At 51.0% G+C, this 13075-nt stretch overlaps 1 long non-coding RNA gene across 1 annotated transcript in view; it reads right to left on the bottom strand.

Moving 5' to 3' along the window:
- The window catches only part of LOC134986431 (uncharacterized), a 56253-nt gene extending 45029 nt beyond the window's left edge, over nucleotides 1-11224 (bottom strand). The window contains exon 1 of the long non-coding RNA XR_010192355.1: nucleotides 11172-11224. This is a non-coding gene — a long non-coding RNA (uncharacterized LOC134986431). The remainder of the gene's footprint in view (nucleotides 1-11171) is intronic.
- Nucleotides 11225-13075: the final 1851 nt, after the last annotated feature.

The raw sequence follows: 13075 nt of genomic DNA, 5'->3' as shown, positions 1-13075 counted from the left end.
ATCCAGAACACATCAAAGAAACTTATCTAATAGATTCTTTTTACGTTAACCTGATCAACGGACTCAAAGTTCCTAATGTACAACCAAATAAATAGTACAGAAAGAAAGGTCACAGACTTAACATATAATCAAAAAGGGCAATCGTCCCATACTGGTGATAGAAGGGTCCTAGTTTAAACTAAAAACATATCATTAACTCTGCTTTCATTCTATCAGCAAAAACTAAACTGTATTCTTCCATAACTTTTCTAGTGAAGGTTTCGAAAGAAAAAGGGACTTCACACCACTCAAAATAGCTCTTATGATTGTATTATTAAATTTGACCCATTTTATACAGCAAAGCTAAAGATTATAAGAACGAGCAAGCTTATTGCATTAGATCATCATTTTTTGGGTAGTCCCTTGGACCCCTGGAAGAAAAGGTACTCATTCTGCAAGCAGCCTATTTTGTAGTGAAGTGGGTAAGATGGGGAGAATAATATCTGTAATCACAGTCATTAAAGGGGGGGGGGGGGGGGGAAGTAGTTATGTGATTCTATGCTAATGACACAAATACTACTGTCCACCACTAACACCGACCACCTAAATCTCCTCTCTCTCCTATCTATGGTAGGGGTTTGCAACTTGAGATGCTGAAATATGCCTAGATTTACTTCCATGTTACTGGTCTTTTAGACCAATATGGTTGTGTTTTTAGAGGAGCAAGAAGTTGAAACTGGCTGTATTTAGTAGTTGCATACCTCCCAGCATTTAGGAGTGGGAATGTGGGACAATCACCCAGAAAATGGTGCAGTGGATAATTTTCCAGTGATTTACGCATGCACAATAGACTCTGGCACAGTGCATGGAGTCTGCACACAGGCTTCCTCCTCTCTTCAACCAGAATTTTTATGCCAAATTGATAAACATCCTAGTGACATTTGGTGGACCCCTTTGTTCTAAGTAAGCATTCGTTACCTCTCATACCAAGAAATAAAGACACGGAGACTTGAATTTGGCAGAAAAATTGCTAGCTATTTATTTGACCCTAACCATAGCAAACCTGTAAATGAAAAACTTTTATTAAGATGCCGAATCCGCCGGCATATGGTGGCAGAAAAAAGAACGGCTCTATTAAACTGACGCTAACCTTAAAGATGCTAAAATCAAAACCATCTTAATTTAACTACAAACTATCAAAACGGTAATAGGTGCTAGCTCCACCCCCACAATGACTTCCCACCCGGAGGGGTGCCCATTCCGCTGCCTCCCGGTCGGGTGGTCGAGCGGCCAATAAGTCGATGGAGGCGAGTGCACCTAAACCAAATCAAACTGTCAATCACTACAGCTTACCATACAACTACAAACTGCCGTTCTTTTCCGCCAACAGCGAAAGACTCCTCCCCAGAGTCTTCGCACCGCCACCATAACCTCACCCTAACTCCTGCAACACTAGGAACAGATCCTCCAGGAAAAACATCATCCCCTCATTGGATAGATGCACACCATCAGGCCGAAAAAGGTGACTGTCTCGGAACAGAATCCTAGGGTGGCGAACTACCTTGCCTCCGTGGGACAGCACCCACTTCGCCACCGCCCCATTCACCTTCATTCTGGCCTCATCAATTATGCGTCCGTCCGCCACACCTCGCCAACTCAATCTTGGCACCATCAAGGAGAACACCAATATGCAATTGGTCCATGCTGCGGCCACACTTGCCAGATCCTGTATCATGGCCCACCGCAACTCCAAAGATGTCCTCTTCCCCAAGTCGTTGCCACCTAGATGGACCACCAATACTCTAGGAACTCCTTGCTTGCTGGCCTGACTAACTAGCCTACTCCTCAGATCTTTCCACATCATTCCTCGCCAACCAAGCCATCTAACTCCTTGAGCCCTAGGAAACCGCTGAGCTCCCGCCGAGGCTAAAAACCTTGCGGCCCAAAACACATACGAGTGGCCCACCACCCAAACGGTCAAGTCATCAGCAAACCAACCTGAAGAGGAGGAAAAGGGGGTAAAATTGGTTACTAAAATCTATACCATAATTCAGTAAGTGCGTTAACCTGAAGGATCTGCCAAAAAGAAAAATTTTGTTTCCGAATATTGCAGAAATCTCGGCCTAGCCGATCTGCACGTGCTTCCAGCCAATTTGAAGCCGAACATGAACACACAAATGGGGAAATTGAAAACAAAATTAAGAAAATAAAAGGGGGGGGGGTAAAAAAAGGGGTAAAACATGCAAGAACTCAGCTGGAGGTGAAAGCTTAAAGACCTGCTGAGAGACTCTGATTAGAACAGATTAGCCGAATTGTGGATTAGAATTCAGTCCGTCAAGTCAGGCAAAAAATCGCAAAATAACTCCAGACCCCCGCTACCGGCTCATGCCCGCAACGGCGAGTAGCTAATCCCTGAGTAGGATAAAACGGGAAGACAAACCAACGCACAACACCACAACGTACTGAACTGTAACAACACGATAAACAACTGCAATTAAACAAGGCATACGCGCGGGCCAACATCTCATGCAACGGGGCGAATATACCGTCTGTAACTTGACGACTTCCATCGCCCCACCGCCTGGATCTCGGCCATGGAAAAACCCGCCGCCGCAGCAGACGTCGCAGCCCCTATGCGGAAGGAATGCGTCCCGAACGCAGCGGGTGGAAGGCCCAAGCTTTCAAGACAGCCACCCAGCATCCAACGAAATTGATACTTCGTCACCGGCAGCCCATCATAATGCAGCAGCCAGGACCCCCGACCGTCGGGCCGTACTGCCTCATATTGTACTGCCAACCTTACTGGGCAAATGCTCTCATGAAGAGCCGGAACCAAGGTGACCCATCAACCTCTCCCCACTTGGTCTGTCTTAGAGCGACGCAATCTGCAAAGCAAGGACCTCTCACCCACTACCACGTCCCCGACAAGCATGCGCGAATCTGCTCGCTTAGAAGGCGCTACCAATTCCGAAACCCTAAAGGCCCCGTGGTAAGCCATTGAGAACGCCAAACTGAACAACAGCGACTCAAACATGGACGATGCGACACCTCCCACCGCCCTGATGACAGCCGGCAACAAGGCCGCGTCAATGGGCCGCCTCCTGTCAGGCGGCGTCGGCGCGACTCGCGCCCATCCTTTCATCGCCTTCAGCAGAATCCCACTTTTAGTCACGTTCGGGGACGCCCTTTATTTTGCTGAAAAACGAAATCCCAGCCAAGTACCGGGCAACCACCGCTCTGGACCTACCCGAAACATACAGCTGCCAAATAAAAGAAAGCATCATCCGATGCCCGCTCTTACCTTGTGAATTCCGTCCTTGAACAAACTCCTCCCACTCGCTCCAGGCTTGCCTGTAAGCCGTAAGCGTAGTTGGCGCGACTGACCGCAACGCTAGACCCTCCAGTCCGGCCCGATCACCTGCCAAACATTACCGGGACAATGAAAACCATGCTCGTCGGCCTCGGGCGCCAACAAACAAAATCTGTCCCACTGCCCTCGTGATAACGCGTCAGCAATTCCGTTCTCCAGCCTTGGCACGTGCTGCGCGTGGAACCACACGTTTCGACGTAGGCATGTCAACAACAACTGCCCCAGCAGCTGCAGAACGACAAGCGACTTTGCCCTCTGGTTATTTATCGCATGCACCACGCCCAGATTGTCACATCTAAACAAGATGCTGCGATGAGCCAGCCGCTCGCCCCATACCTCCAGTGCTACCATAATGGGGAAAAGCTCCAGAAGCAAAAGGTCCTTAGTTAAACCTTCGCGATGCCATTCCGCCGGCCACGAGGCCGCGCACCAAGATCCCTCCAGATAGCAACAGAATCCGGAGGCACCCGCTGCATCGGTGAACAGCTGCAACCGAGCGCTGTCCACCATTGGAGCCTGCCATATACACACCCCGTTGAAGTCCTCTAGGAACGAGGCCCATACGGCCAAATCCCTCTTGATCTCTGAGGACAAACGCACGAAATGGTGTGGTCTGACACACCCCGCAGTCGCCCTTTCTAGCTTCCGGCAGAAAACCCTGCCCATCGGGATTACCCGACAAGCAAAATTCAACATGCCCAGCAATGACTGCGCCTGCCGTAGCGTGACCTTACGTGACCCCTCAAACCGGCAAATAGCGTCGCGGAGCTTCACCACCTTGTCCCGAGGCAGCCGACACGATCCTGCCACCGTGTCAATCTCAATCCCCAAAAAAGACAAACAGGAGGACGGGCCCTCTGTTTTATCCTCGGCCACCGGAACGCCGAAGTGGAAAAACAGCGCTCGGATGCTGAAAAGCAAGTTGCCGCACCGTGGCGAATTTGCCGGACCCGCGCACAGGAAGTCATCGAGGTAATGTGCTACCCCGTGACCCCCTGACGAAGACTCCACGCACCAATGTAGAAACGTGCTGAAACGCTCGAAAAATGAGCATGAAACGGAACATCCCATCGGCAAACATTTGTCGATGAAATACTCCGCTCCGATCCGGAAACCCATAAAACGGAACGAGTCCGGATGTAATGGCAGCAACCTAAAAGCGGACTCAACATCGATCTTAGCCACGAGGGCCCCAGTCCCGTAACTGCGGACCATCTCCAACGCTTCGTCAAACGACTGATACACCACCGAGCAATGAGCCAGCGGTATTGCGTCGTTGACCGACGCCCCCGACGGGTAAGAAAGATGCTGAATGAGCCGGAAAGCGCCTGGAGCCTTCTTGGGAACCACCCCCACTGGCGATATGACCAAGCCATCCATCGGGGGTGATAGGAACGGTCCCTCCATCCTGCCCAACCTGACCTCTTTATCCACTTTCTCCCTCAGCACTAACGGCAAGGTTCGGGCAGACTGGAGGTTCCGCTGGGCCCGCACCGGACACCTCGCTCGCAACAGGCAAGCGAAACCCAAACTGAAAACCGGAAAACAAAAATTGTGCATCCTCCCTATTCGGATACCAGTCCAACCACCGGCCCATAGTTTCCAATTTAATTGGTGTTGGCGCTCTGCGGAGCACTCCCGCCCGCGGCTTGCCTGGGGTAAGTTGGCTTACCCCGGGCACCCTGCCGACTGCCTTTGAAGCAGGAGGGGGCTGGTTGGGATCCGCCACACTGCAGGCATGAGTGTTGAAAACGACACTGTTTGCCGAAGGAACACACCGCGTTGTTAAACGCGAAACATTTTCCTTTTGTGGCGGCTCGCCCCCCCCTGCGGGGACGCCCGACCTACCTTGCTTGGCCAATCCGCCGTCCGCGCCGGACCCCTGGGCGGACGACCCTGCGCGGTGCCCGTCCGCCCCCGGCTTCCGGGGCTCCTCAGCCTGTTGCGAAGCCCGCGTGACCTTGAGCCAGACCTCGACGTCCTTGAACCCAAAATCCATGACCTGCAAACCGTCCTGCTTTTCCCTGAATTCCTGGTCGTACTTACGCCACTCCGAACCCGAAGACGTGCGCTGCATGTCATGCACGAGATGCAGGTACCGAATTACGTTAATGTGCTCGTTCGGCCTGTCCTCCAGGTAACATGCCGCGAAGACCCAAAACCCGGCCAGCCAATTATCGAAGGTACGGAATGCCTCAGCCCCGATGCCCTTCTTTGCGACCGCCACCTTATACTCCCTCTTCGCGTCCTTCGTCAAGACGAACACGTCCACGAAGTCCCCTCTACGAATCTTCCTGCGGCAACTATCTCGCAGCCCCCGCATTACAGCAGTATATTCGCAGCGCACGACCCCGGGCAAATCGCGGCGCTTCTTGGCCCTACAAGCTTCCTCGCCCAGCCGCTTGCGTCTCTTACGCCTCTTCTGCTGGCCCGCTGCCCTCTTGGCGAATTTCGTCGCCCGCTTCCTCGCCCTTGTCGTGCTACTGACGTCGGACGCCTGCGACGACAGAGACGATGAAGAGGATGAAGAGGAAGAACTACGAGGACTAGAGCTCGTGGAGGAACCCGATACCGACTGCACCACCTCACCTGATGCCGCCGACTGCCCCGACATGGAATCCTCCGGCGTGGCCAAACCGACGTCATCCTCCTCGAACTCTGCCATCTCCTCTTCCCCGAGCTCCCCTGTAACAGAGAAAGAAGCGGAGGACCCATCCAGCACTCGCGGCGCATGCCGCGCCCTCGTGAGGGGGGCGTTGCCGCGGCGCGCCCCTGCGTGTCCTGCCCCGGACCCTGTTCCAATTCCGCAGCGGCCGCCCCGAGCTCCCGGCAAGCGCGTGCCACGCGCTGCGCCGCCGAAGCCCACCGCCCGTCTGCTGCCGCAGGCGCGCCGGAACTTACCGCCGCCCTCGGGGAGGCAGCCGCGGCTAGCGGCCCTAATGCCTCCACCACCGTGGCCAGGGCCGACGCCAGCGTTCCGGAGGGGTCGTGACCGCCCCAAAACGCGGCCCCCGGCCCCAATTGCCCTTCAGCCGGGGCACACGCTTGCCGCCCGACCGGCATGAACCGGGCACCCGGCGCCCGCCACCCCGGCGGGAAAGCGGAGGCACCCCTGTCGGTGCCCCCACTGCCCTCGCTCTCCCCTTCCGAATATGCCCCCCCCTCTTGCGGATCGGAACTATCCGTCGCCGCTGAGGGGGGGCCGCCGCGAGCCCATGCTGCGCGTGCAGCAGCCCTGCGGCCACTAACCCACTCCCTGTCCCCCGACCTCCCCCGCAGGCCGCTTTATTCCGGCTCCAGGGGAGTGAATTGGGGAGACAGGGAAACGCACGGGCTCGCACGCCCCATGACCTCATGTTACACCCCGTTGTGCCACCCCCCACACGCCCCTGCCCGTCTCCTGTATAAACATTTGTCTTGCCTCTCCTCCCCCCCCGGCCCCTGCCGGACTCCGGCTGCCGGGGAGATATAGAGGGAGACAGCAGGGCTGGCGGCGCCGCTGCGCGCACACGTGCGCGGCTGGCACCGCCGGAGGCGAGCGTGTGCGCGTCCCACCGCTCTCAGGCACCAAGCTCCCGCCTGCCGCCATTGAAGTACCCGCCGCGCGAGGCTCCGTACCCAGCCCCGCGCGGCGAGCAGCCGACCCCCGCCCGGCACTTACACTCGGCCGTGGCAGGGGGAGAATGATAGAGGCCGCTCGTGGATCCTCCGCCGGGCGCCCGCCGTGGCGCGCATGCGCACGCCCGTGGGCTCCGGACACCGCCGCTCCTTCAGCCGCTCCCGGAGGCGAGGGCCGATGCCCGTCTACCTCCGGGCGGCCGGACCGGACCCCCGGCCCCCCCCGCCGCGTACGCCCGCCCGGCAAAGCCGGCCCGGACCCCAGCAGCGAGGCCGACCTGGTCCTCCGTACCGCGCTCCCGCCCGAGCCCGTGTAGGCCCCGGGGGACGGAGCCCCGTCCCCCAGGCCTGCCACCCCTTCCCCCGGGCCAGCCCCACCGCCATAAGCGCGGTACCGGGCTGGTGGCCCAGCGGAACGACGAGGGCAGGAAGCCATGTTCAAACAGAAATGCAGGGGAGCACTGTAAAGTACAGTAAATGCCGGGATGCAGGGCTTAAAGATATATACCCCAATTTAGAAAAAACCTAAATGCAACCAGGGAAACTGAGCTGAAAATGGGAAGTTCTGCACTGCAGCACTCACCCACACAAACAGGCAATTTCACCAACCAGAGAGAAACAAAATGGCCTATCCTTCCCTATATATACTAACCCTCCCATTTTTCCAAGGGCTGTACTTTCCTTCCAGCTAGGTCCACCCCTCACAAGATGTTTAACTCATTCCTTTCCAATGCTGTCAATTCTCTCTCCGACAGTTGGAAAGTTTGGTAGTTGGCAGTGGTGCAAGTATGCGGGTACGGAGTATCCTTAAGAATTTGGCAGCAGGTACGCAGTACCACCTGCCACACACTTTGCCACTGCCACAATTATAATGTGCCACAAAGCAACAAGACCATGGTGCTTGGCAGCATGACGGCTCCTCCCACTTTATCAGGGTTACTTGGAGTGCGACAGTGGTTGTATTTTCCTGTTATAATGGAGGCATTACTATATATTGTTATTAAATTGAGGGCATTACTATATATTTCTATTATACTGGAGGTATCACTATATATTTTTAGCCTTGCCTCCAGAATCCCCCCCCAAAAAGGGGCTGTGTGATGTGGCCACGCTGCTAGTGTCATGTAGCCACTCCCACTAGCAGCATGTGGCCACGCCCCATCACAACACATGACCACGCCTATTTTTCGTCACTCAGTACCCATAATAAAATATTTTTACTTGCACCACTGGTAGTTGGGCTGAGTGATGGCATTCCTCTCTAAGTAAGCAATAAGTAAAATTGTTTGCTTAGATGTATTATTTATTATCAGTTATTTATATAGCGCACACAATTTCCGCAGCGATTTACAGAGAGAATATTTGGCCATTCACATCAGTCCCTGCCCCAGTGGAGCTTACAATCTATACCCTATCACATGTACATGCACACACATTCACGCTAGAGTTCATTTTTTGTTGGGATCCAATTAACCTACCAGTATATTTTTGGATTGTGGGAAGAAGCCGGAGTACCCGGAGGAAACCCACGCAAGTATGGGTAGAATATACAAACTCCACACAGTTCGGGCCATGGTGGGAATGGAACCCATGACCTCAGTGCTGTGAGGCAGTAATGCTAACCATTACACCATCCGTACTGCTTAGATGAGGGGAGCGGCAAAAAAATGATAATTTGAATAAAAGTATGGAAATTGTATGGATGGCCAAGTTGAACCCTCTGTGGAATGTTCATTATTATTTATTTAATACCAGTTACTTATATAGCGCACACATATTCCGCAGCGCTTTACAGAGAATATTTGGCCATTCACATCAGTCCCTGCCCCAGTGGAGCTTACAATCTATTTTCCCTACCACATTTACACGCACACACATTCACACTAGGGTTCATTTTGTTGGGATCCACTATATTTTACCTACCAGTATATTTTTGAATTGTGGGAGGAAACCAGAGGACCCAGAGGGAACCCACACAAGTACAGGGAGAATATACAAACTCCACACAATTAGGGCCATAGTGGGAATAGAACCCATGACCTCAGTGCTGTGAGGCAGTAATGCTAACCATTACACCATCCGTACTGCATTATTGACAGGTATATTCTTACTCTCTGAATTGTACTTAAAAGGCAGATTTAAACAGCCAATTTAATATGGTATATTGGGCCTAATTTAGACCTGATCGCAAAACCATGTGCACAGCAGGTGTGGCAGATACAACATGTGCAGAGAGAGTTAGATTTGGGTGGGTGATTTTGTTTCTCTACAGGGTAAATACTGGCTGCTTTATTTTTACACTGTAATTTAGATTTCAGTTAGAACACACCCCACCCAAATCTAACTCTCTCTGCACATGTTATATCTGCCCCACCTGCACTGCATATGGGGGGCCATTCCGAGTTATAGCACAGCTACGATCAGGCAGTCAGACTTGCGGGGAGACGACCAGCACAGGTCAGATGCCGCCCCACATGTCAGTGCCGCCCCCCATCCCCGCAGTAGTGCAAAAGCATTGCACAGCGGTGATGCTTTTGCATTTCAGGAGTACCTCCCGGCCAGCGCAGCTCCTGCGGCTGGCCGGGAGAACCTCTTCGCTGCCCGGGTCGCAGCGGCTGCGTGTGACGTCATGCAGCCGCTGCGGCCCGCCCCCCCAATGGTCCGGCCACGCCTGCATTGGCCGGACCATGCCCCCCTAACTGGCGGCTTAACGTCGCCGTCCAGCCCCCTCCCGCCCAGTGAACGCCTCTGCCTGTCAATCAGGCAGAGGCGATCGCTAGGCAACGATGGCAGCATGCGCAGTACTGACCCGATCGTACCGCTGTGTTAAACTGCAGCGTTCAATCGGGTCAGAATGATCCCCATGGTTTTGCCTATTAGAGAAAAATGTGGCTGCTGCGATCAGGTCTGAATTATACCCATTGACAGAAACAGATTTACAGGTATTATCATTATTAGACCACAACATTTTGTGGCACAGTGAAAAGACAGTTACTGGCTCGTTGGGCATCTTAAACTAGTTCTTCACAATCTAATCAATCTCCCTGCCTATGGAGCTAGAACTGACCTCCTATAGCTAATGATAAACATTATTGGTAAAACATTATTGGTATAGCAGATTATATTGACATTTTTCTGTGATTGTTTCATTTAAGTGTGCAGTGGTTAATGCAGTATAGAGCCACTAATTCGAATTACCTTTTAGCAATATAAAGCTTGAAATAATTCTTCAATGAATTCATTGATGTTTCAGAGTCAAAGGCAAATTCCCCTGTTTTGTGCACATAGTTATAAAGCAAAAGTAATTTTCCCATATTAGGCTAATTTTGCCCGACAGATTCAGTTCATGCTTCAGCTGTCGGAACAACTGCTGCCTTCATCCCGTTAGTGATCTTGACATTCCTTTTAGCTACTGAAACAGCACAGATCTAAGGTACTGTACACTAGAAAATTGCGGGTTACAGTATATGTATCATAAATTCATTTTAAATCGATTGATACATATACCGTTTTACAATATGCTCTTTGAGAAATAACAGTTCAGTAGCCATTTCACAGGACAGTTAAATGAGAAATACAAAACATTGACATTGGTAATAATTATGCTACTGAGGCAGAAAGCAATGACAAAAAAAAGCCTGTTACTGCATTTTCCTTCAAAATTGTATTGCTTAAAATTGCTAAAAAAAAAAGTGAAGTTGTTTATAGTGTATATATAACTGGTCAGTGGCGGAACTAGAGAGTGGTGGACCCAGGCGCAACAATATGCTTTGGGCCCCCCACAACTACCACCATTCCTGTTAGTGCCTTGCTGCATTATTTAGTATTTCATTCTTATATAGAGCAGCAAATTCCGTTGCGCTTTAGAATTGGAAACAGTGATAAAACAAAACATACAGCAATAGAGGTAGGAGGGCCCTGCTCACAAGCTTACTATAATATATATATATATATATATATATATTGTAACACTGTAGGGGTGCAAGGTGCCTTTTCCTGGGGAATATGGCAGCCCGCAGCAGCTGAGGAACAACACAAGTCCAGTTTCTGGTACAACTGACCCCGGCCAGTTTTATTGAAACAGAAAATAAAACAAACCCCAAAATAAAAATACCTTGCCTGTCCGGCACTAACTAAACATAAGATGTTCCTAACTGTCACTAAACAAAACACAGAGTTCTTCAGTACATACTGTATAGCTTACTTGCATCAGAAAGCGTGTCTCTCACACACAGATCCTGCAGCCTTCCCAGGCAGTCTGCCCATACTAATCAGGTTAGAAGCACTATATCACTCTTACACAGCTGAAACCCTGATTAGCCCTCTGTGAGGCCAAAGACCCGAACTGGGCCCAATGTCTAGAACTCGCCTTATCTCTCTCTCAGAGCCTTTACCCAGCTTTTACAGCAAACTGAAAAGGTTCAGACAAAACAAAAAGCATTTTTCCTAGAAGTTAACATTTTCTAAAACATGTAAGACAAGAACCTGGGACAAATATACCTGCCCTCAAACACTATCCCAGTGTTCTTGTCACATATCCCCCTCCCCTGTTTCGACCTAGGGGCCGGAACACTTGTAGCCCCCAAACAGAAGATGCGAGACAATGCATCTGCGTTGGCCAATTGTGTTCCCGGTCTATGTTCGACAGTAAACTTAAAGTCCTGCAACGCTAGAAACCATCTAGTTACACGAGCATTCTTGCCTCTATTTACATACATCCATTTTAAAGGGGCATGGTCTGTCACTAGTCTGAATTGTCTACCCAAGAGGTAATATCTCAAGGTATCTAGTGCCCACTTAATGGCCAAAGCCTCCTTTTCCACAATGGCATACCTTTTTTCATGCTCATTGAGTTTCCTACTCAAATAAATGATAGGGTGTTCGTCCCCATCTCTGGTTTGGGACAGCACAGCACCTATCCCTACCTCTGAGGCATCTGTCTGTACCACAAATTCTTTTGAAAAATCTGGTGTTATCAACACCGGTTGTGAACACAAAGCCACTTTTAATGCTTGGAACGCCTTTTCTGCATCAGGGTTCCATTTCACCACATTTGACTGCTTCCCTTTGGTAAGGTCTGACAACGGCACCGCTGTGGTCGCAAAATTAGGAATAAACCGTCTATAGTACCCAGTAATTCCCAAAAAAGCCCTTACCTGTTTTTTATTCACTGGACAAGGCCAGTTTTGAATAGCATCAACTTTATTCAATTGGGGCCTAATCAGACCTCTGCCTATGGTGAAGCCCAAGTATTTGACCTCCTCCATTGCGAGGCAGCACTTCTTTGGGTTAGCAGTTAACCCTGCCTCTCTGATTGAGTCCAGTACTGCTTGTACTTTAACCAAATGTGACCCCCAGTCTGTACTGTGAATTACCACATCATCCAAATAGGCAGCTGCATATTTTCTATGGGGCCTCAAAATTTTATCCATCGCCCGTTGAAAGGTTGCTGGAGCCCCATGCAACCCAAAGGGTAACATCTTATACTGGTACAGCCCCTCCGGAACCGAAAAGGCTGTTTTTTCTTTGGCGCTATCAGATAAAGGTATTTGCCAGTAACCTTTGGTCAGGTCCAATGTGGTGAGAAACCTGGATGTTCCCAGCCTTTCTACAAGCTCATCCACACGGGGCATGGGGTATGCGTCAAACTTGGACACCTCATTTAACTTACGAAAGTCATTACAGAAGCGTATGCTACCGTCGGGCTTCGGGATGAGCACTATGGGACTGGACCACTCACTGTTAGACTCCTCTATGACTCCAAGTTCTAACATGGTTTTAACTTCCTTAGAAATAGCTTCTCGCTGAGCTTCAGGAATCCTATATGGCTTTAAATGAACCCTGACCCCTGGTTCTGTGACAATGTCATGTTTTATTATGGTCGTTCGGCCAGGCAGCTCTGAAAATACCTCCCTATTTTGGATGAGAAATTCTTTAACCTGATTGTTCTGATCAGCTGATAATGTCTCTGACACCTTCACTGCGGGAAGCAACCGGGGTGAAGACACCGAAGGGCAAGGCTCCGCTGACAGAGACAACCTATCTTTCCAGGGTTTGATTAAGTTAACATGGTAGATCTGTTCGGGTTTTCTCTTTCCCGGCTGGTAT

The sequence above is a fragment of the Pseudophryne corroboree genome, chromosome 1 (assembly GCF_028390025.1).
Source record: "Pseudophryne corroboree isolate aPseCor3 chromosome 1, aPseCor3.hap2, whole genome shotgun sequence".
Lineage (NCBI taxonomy): Eukaryota > Metazoa > Chordata > Amphibia > Anura > Myobatrachidae > Pseudophryne > Pseudophryne corroboree.
The sequence above is the reverse complement of the archived record's forward strand: the minus strand, read 5'-3'. Positions and strand labels throughout refer to the sequence as shown.